The sequence below is a fragment of the Hevea brasiliensis genome, chromosome 6 (assembly GCF_030052815.1).
Source record: "Hevea brasiliensis isolate MT/VB/25A 57/8 chromosome 6, ASM3005281v1, whole genome shotgun sequence".
In the NCBI taxonomy this organism is placed as follows: Eukaryota; Viridiplantae; Streptophyta; class Magnoliopsida; order Malpighiales; family Euphorbiaceae; genus Hevea; species Hevea brasiliensis.
The window spans coordinates 62,858,211-62,863,902 of NC_079498.1; the positions used below are offsets into that span (position 1 = coordinate 62,858,211).

Consider the following 5,692-nt stretch of genomic DNA (forward strand, 5'->3'; position numbering starts at 1 on the left):
AAATTAGGTCAATTTTAGGTCAATTTGGTCAACTCTGGTTCGGCCAGTTTTTGGACCCGAACTTGTGCAAGTTGTTTGACTTGCTTATGGTCATTTCTGGGCTTTGGTGTCTTCATAAGACTTGTAGGTATGGGTCTTAACTATTCATGGTTAAAATTTCAGGTCAATTGGACCTGTTTTGAGTGAGTTATGGCCTAAACACTCACTGCTGCCCAATTGGTCATTTTTCAGGTCCTAATTGCACCTAATCCGAATTGGTCATTTTCTTAGGTCACCTTGCAAGCAGAATTTTGGTGTGTTTTCTCAATGAAAGTTGGCACATTTTGTGCCTAGTTTCACCTCCAATCGGTCTCATACCAATTGAGGTTACACATTTAAACTTATTGGCTAAAATGTACACTGCCCTTAGTTACCTTGCTTAACACACATCAATTACACATTTACCTTGCAATATGTTTGCTTCCCTACCAAATCTGTTTTGGTACATTACCAAAACCATACTCCACTTCACTTTAAAGTCACTTTGGGCAGATTACAATTATCCTCAACACACCAAATATAACTCTAATTCCCAAAGTCCAAATACAATTACACATACACATAAACATTACTAGTTTTTTACATATACTTTACACAACAAATTCATATACATATCCATCAATCCTTAATGCTACAATTCTGCCTATATCTTCATGAACACATACACTTATCCAAGAGGTTCAAGGCTGCCGAAAATCCTCCTCAATACCCAAGTGTCCTACAATTCATCAATTTCCATCCAAATGCAAAAATCACCATATATTTGTGAAATAATTTACTAGGATATTAAATCACCATAATCAACATCATTCCTCATCAAATATATGTACAATAAATCATTAAATACATGACTCCATGGCTGTCCAAAATGGACATCTCAATAACTCTTCAAACTTGCAAATTTTCTTCACAAATCCAACACCCATAACATGTACACAAGGTTTAACAAAGCAAAGTTCAAAAATGTAAACTTACCTTATGGTTGGAACTTGCCAAACCTTGATTAAACTTCTCAAATTTGGTATCAAACTCTTCCTTATGATGTGTAGACAATTTTTCATGAAGGAACCTAAGAGATTGGAGTTGAAATGGAGGAGTTAAGAGAGCTTGATTGAAAAATGGCCATGGAGGATTTTTCTTCTTCAATTCGGCATGGGAGGACCAAGTGAGGAAGATGAACATTTCAGCTGCATTATGGACTTACACCTGCCCCATTATGTGTTTATTTTATTCCCTTAGTGGTCCACTTACTCACTTAATCATATAATATGTTAAACTTTCACTTAATCCCACATTAAACCCTTAATTCTCACTATGTACTTTAGGTACCACCAAATTAATTTTTCATTTTATTTTCTAAGTGTAATATTATTTCTTTTTAATGGATATTTAGGTCAAAAGACACTTCGGGATGTTAAATGACCATAATGCCCTGTCGTTGCATTCCGATTTTTCTGAACACCGGGTTTTGTCCGTTTTTTCGATTTCTCACTTTTCTTTGTACTAATTATTTAATTTTTATTTGATTTTTCTAATGATATTTATACTTCAATAAGGGTCTATTTAAGTCCTAAAAATATTTTCCAGGGTTTCCCGCAGTCCAGGGCTAGTCAACGGTCCACGCCGTGACTTCCCGGTGCGGTCACCCATCGCTAAGGTTTCCGGCTCGCTTAACTTGGTTACATTTCTTTGCTATGATTTTTCCTTTATTTTTCTTGTATTTTCTTTTCTTGTATTTCATTATTTTATGTCTCCTCACTCATATTAAAGTGTGGTTCTAGGCATCCTAGCTGTCCGGACAGCACTGGTCACCGGAACAGCAGAACGCACTACCGAACTTAGGGGTGTTACATTCTTCTTGAAAACCCATTTGTTCCCTATAGGTATAATACCTTCAGGTGGGTCAACAAGATCCCAAACTTGATTCTTATACATGGAATCAATCTCGAATTTCATAGCATCAATCCATTTTGAAGAGTCTATATCTGATATAGCTTCTTCATAGGTAAGTGGATCATCTCCATGATCTACTTCTTCATGAGTAGACAACTCTTGTTCTTCTTCATGAAGAAAACCATATCTCACTGGTGGGTGAGATACCCTGGTTGTTCTACGAGGAACAGCTGTAGATGTTTCATTAATGGGTATTGGTTGACTAGATGGATCTATATCCATCTGATCTGTTGGTTGGTCAGAATTCTCCAATTCTAACTCTATTTGCCTTCCTTTGCCTCCTACTTGAACAAACTGTTGTTCAAGAAATGTGGCATCTCTACTTATCACAACCTTTTGTGAAGTAGGCAAATAAAAATAATATCCAAAACTATCTTTTGGATATCCAACAAATCGACCTTTTTCTGATTTGGTCTCCAATTTATCAGTGTTCAGCTTTTTGATATAAGCTGAACAACCCCAAATCTTAACATGCTTAAGACTTGGTTTTCTTCCATGCCATATCTCATAATGTGTGGAAGAAACTGATTTTGATGGAATCCTATTCAGAATATACAAAGCTGATTCTAATGCAAATCCCCAAAAGAAGATTGGCATATCAGTATAGCTCATCATACTACGTACCATATCCAATAGGGTATAATTTCTCCTTTTAGATACACCATTCAGCTGTGGCGTTCCTGGAGGAGTCAGCTGAGAAACAATGCCATGCTCTCTCAAGTATTCATCAAATTCAGTACTCAAATATTCACCTCCACGATCTGATCGAAGAGCTTTAATACTCTTTCCTGTATGATTTTCTACTTCAGATTTAAATTTTTTGAACTTTTCAAAAGATTCATGTTTGTATTTCATCAAATACAAATACCCAAACCTTGATTTATCATCAGTAAAGGTAATAAAATAATGAAAACCCCCTCTAGCCATTTCTTTAAGTGGACCACATACATCACTATGTATTAGCTCCAAAATATTTTTAGCTCTTAGCCCTTGTCCAACAAAGGGTGATCTAGTCATTTTGCCCTGAAGGCAAGATTCACAAGTTGGAGTAGGCTCAGAGCCCAATGAGGATAAAATCCCCATTTTCTCCAGTTTTGTAATCCTATCATCTGCAACATGACATAACCTTAAGTGCCAAATATATTTTGAACTTGAGTTGGTTTTCACCATGGCATTGCATTTATTTAGATTACTATACTCTGGCTAGTGGAAACACTTTCTTACTGGCAATGGAAACACTTTCCTATTGGCAGTGGAAACACTTTCCTTTGCCTTTGTCAGCTTTGGTCTTCCTTTTCTGTTTAGCTATTTTCTTGGAAGGACTAGGAATCTGAGGTTTCTTTTTTCTTATTGCCCTTCTTCTTGTTGGACTTTCCAGCAGAAGAAGATGCAACCAAAGCTACCTCTTTCCCTTTATTGCCTGGCATATTCTTTCGGGCAATAACCAGCATGTTGAGTAAACCAACTAAGGCGCATTCCTGTTTAGTCATATGGAAATTTGTCACAAAATTCCCAAAAGACTCAGGAAGGGACTGAAGGATCAAATCCGTCTGTAGTTGGAAATCCATGTTGAAGTCAAGATGTTCCAACTACTCAATCAGCCGAATCATCTTGTGGACATGATCCCCAACATTCTGTCCCTCAGACATCCTCATACGGAATAGCTGTCTAGATATCTCATACCTAGCATTCCTGCTGTGCTCACCATACAACTCTTGTAGGTGAAGGAGGATCTCACTCGCACTCTGCATGTTCTCATGTTGCTTCTGTAACTCATTACTCATGGAAGCAAGCATGTAACACTTAGCTCTCATATCATGCTCCTTCCACTTGTCCAAAGTATCATGTTCCTCTTGTGTGGCCTGTAACACCCTCTCGGTAGCCACTCCGTACATTCTACTGTTCCGGTGACCGGTGTCGGTCCGGACAGCTAGAACGTCCGAAAAAATATTTAAATCAAAGTGAGGGACCATAATTAACTCAAATGTTAATAAGAAAAATTTAGGAAAAATTTTACAATCGGTACAGACAATTTTGACCCGTTAAGCCAAACGGAGGGCATTTTGGTCATTTCGCCTTCAGAGACGATTTTTGGTCGACTTGTCCAGTTAAGTAAATAATTAATATGACATAAAATATGAATAAATATTACTAAAAATTAAAGTGAAAATGAGTAGAGAAAAGAAGAAAAGAAAATGAAAGAAAAACCTAAATATGACATCACATGATGTCATTTGGAAGGCTTCCACCAATCACAACCCAACAAGCCAAATTAAAAAGAGAAAAATGAAAAAAGAAGAAACAAATTTTCTGGTTCTTCTTCTTCATTTGGACGTGAACCTCTTCTTCCATAGCTAAGTATATTCAAGCTTTTCAAAGCTTGATTCACCCATTTCTACCCAACAAAATCATAACCTAGCTTCACAAAAAATTAACCTAGCAACTTGAGTAACCTCTAGGCAGCCAAAAGAAGAAGAAAGAAGGAGTTTGGGTAGTTTGAAATTCTGCCCTATTCAAGGTTAGTGCCTATTTACACTTAAATCTCTTTTAATTCATGTTAAAGACTTAAAGTGAGTAAGGTTTCGTGAATTAAATGAATGGAATCTATGTCTATGGACCCTATGAATTTTCGGCAGCCCTAGGAAGGAATGAGTTTGATTGTATTAATGGACTTAGAGTGAATTGGAGATTATGTTTAAAGTTTATACATATATATATATACAAGAATGAAAGAGTTAACTAAAGAAATTGTGAAAACCATGACTTTGAGCTAGGGTTTAGGAGTGAAAATTTGACTTTGCTTATGAAATTGTTAAAGAACATTCTAATAGTCAATTAGTGACCATTTGAGGTAAGTTGACCATAATTAGGAGTGAATTATTGCATGGCAAAGTGGAATGGGCAGGCTGCCCCATGAGTGCAGCAGGGTGACTAAAATTTCAGTCCACTTGGACTGCCATATCTTGAGCTGTGTTGGTCCAATTTGTGTTTGGCCAATTGGACATGAAACTAGGCTTGTAATGGCACATTTTTGCTGAAGAAACCATGCCCAAAAGACTAAAGCAAGAGGACCAAAAGTTGGCCCCATTCCGGATACCCTGCAACCAGCACCTGCAGAAATGACCAAATGAACAGTAACTGTTCATTTGGCCATAACTCACTGTAGATATGGTCAATTGACCTGAAATTTTTACAGCAACAAGATAGGATATAGACAAACAACTTTCATGGAGAACATCACCCCAAATTATGCCATTAACCCATTCAAATTATTGGGCAAAGTTGAGTTATCAAACCTGCAACTTTGCAGATTTTCATTTGAGCAGTAATGTTTGGAGGACTATAACTCTCTCTAGAAAACTTGGATTTAGGCGATTCTTGAACTGATGGAAACCTAAGGTATGGTAGAACATTTCATATGAAGAAAGTTAGACCAAATTATGAACTTAACTTGATCAAACTACTGACCAAAGTTGGACCAAAATCTGCCAAAACCCAAAATTGCAGCATGAACAGTACACGTAAACAGTAAACTTATTTTGGCCATAACTTGAGCTACAAAACTCCAAATGGAGTGATTCAAAAAAGGAAATTCAACTAGACAAAATAAGGAACAACTTTCATGTTTACCATTTCCTCAAATTCCCACTGTAACAGTGCTTAATGGAACAGTAAAGTTAAGCTTCAAAAACTGAAAATT

The 5,692-nt window shown here is 36.7% G+C and overlaps 1 long non-coding RNA gene across 1 annotated transcript; it reads right to left on the reverse strand.

Moving 5' to 3' along the window:
- Positions 1-538: 538 nt before the first annotated feature.
- LOC131180979 (uncharacterized) lies at positions 539-1,247 on the reverse strand. Its single transcript, XR_009149625.1, has 2 exons — positions 1,015-1,247; positions 539-757 (listed from the first exon to the last, which is right to left on the reverse strand). It is a non-coding gene; the product is annotated as an uncharacterized LOC131180979 (long non-coding RNA).
- Positions 1,248-5,692: the final 4,445 nt, after the last annotated feature.